The following is a 1685-nucleotide window of genomic DNA, read 5'->3' on the forward strand; positions in this document are numbered from 1 at the left end:
AGCTTCCCAAATGTGGAATAGCCTTTATCCTAAATCACCACTACAGCATATGCTCTCCCTTATGTCTTGTACCCAATGAGGGATTCTTTTTAAAAAATTTTTATTTTTTAATCATTTGTAAACTGTATGATACAGGCTATGTCAGTAAACATTACAGTAAATGTGCATAGCAATGTGGGTACATACATATGTCCACACATAGCTGTTTTTAAACATTTACCAGCATACCATGTCAGGACTGGGCTCTGGCTTACCCAGGAACTGACCTACTCCGATAGAAGGGCACTGGCTTGGGTTCAGTTGCCCAGCTTATATTTGTAACTTCTCCACTGACTAATTTTGAGGTCTCTGGAAAACTTGCTTAGACTTAATAATCTCAGCTTCTGCCTGTATTAAGTGAGGGACAGAACTGGTAATCTGTAAGCTTATTTTCTGCTGTAAAAACTTACAACCATATTAAACTATAGACTCCATGAAAATAGAACTATTTTTTTATTTTTGTATTTACAAAAACCCCAATGAGGGATACTTATGAGCAGCTGATGGAGAAGGGAGAAGCCAAATTTGTTTCCTGGATGGATTGTCTTAGAAAAGGAGTGTAACAGGAAAATGATGCTGATTTTAACTCAGGGATGGCCTTGGCAGAAAGAAAAACAGGTTCTTCTCTGGCCAGTAGAACATTTGGCAGAGAATGTGATTGTCTAGTTTTTTGTATAAAGAAAAACTGCCAAGGTTGTAATATATGTTATATTTTATAATATAATGGACTCACGAGTAGTAGCAAATGCCTGGCCAGCTGACTAGGACATAGAGGAAAACATCGTGAAGATTGAAATTCATTTTGTTTTCTTTATTCAAAGAATTTAAAATTTTCTATTTAATTGCTTCATCAAAGTGAACATAACTCAAAACTCCTATCTAAAATCATTTCAGTTGAAAAAAGACTTCAGAGTTGTATTTATAATCAGATAGTATTGTCAAATTTGCTTTTGTCTTATTATAATTTTGGGACAAGTATTGGTAAACTAAGGTAATTTACTGATTCATTGAATCACATATCTGTGATACTTTAAACATCCTCCATGTTATTTCCAATAAGAATATGATGTAGGGCTAACTGCGTAAGAGAAAATATTTTTGATCCCCCAACATCCACTGGTTAGTCTTTGGAGGCAATATCATTTTGTTTATCTCCATGATAATGTAAATACTCCAATCAAACACTTCTCTGGGCAACTACAGATTATATCTTCTCTGATGGTTTTATATAGAAAGTACCATTGGAAAGTTTACTTACTAAATAGGAACGTTAAGTATTGATTTATTATATAGCTTTGAGAACTAGAATCTAAAATATAAGACTAAAGGAGTTAAATATGTTTTTAAAAATTTCAGTGTCTCATTTTTATAATAACCTACTACATTAATATTTAGTTTAATAAAGAATACATTCTGACATTTGTGTTTGCAATAAGAACATTTTTGAGCGCTGTACTGCCCAGGATGTGCCAAGTCATATGATAATGAACTTTTTGCATGTAACTTGTCTGAAGTATTGTTCTAGAAGTGTGAAATACAAATGATTTCAGTGACATCTAACAAAAACATAAAATATACTGTGAATTGACATTTTTGATATCACAAATTAAATGACATGAAATTTCATTTCATTGTTTAAAATTTTT

At 32.3% G+C, this 1685-nt stretch overlaps 1 pseudogene; it reads left to right on the forward strand.

Moving 5' to 3' along the window:
* The first annotated feature begins 518 nt into the window (after positions 1-518).
* Positions 519-1685, forward strand: part of LOC100729051 (kynurenine--oxoglutarate transaminase 3-like) — a 3594-nt pseudogene continuing 2427 nt past the window's right edge.

This window comes from Cavia porcellus, unplaced genomic scaffold, assembly GCF_034190915.1.
Source record: "Cavia porcellus strain 051 isolate PalLab524CR breed Dunkin Hartley unplaced genomic scaffold, mCavPor4.1 scaffold_11, whole genome shotgun sequence".
NCBI classification, from domain to species: domain Eukaryota; kingdom Metazoa; phylum Chordata; class Mammalia; order Rodentia; family Caviidae; genus Cavia; species Cavia porcellus.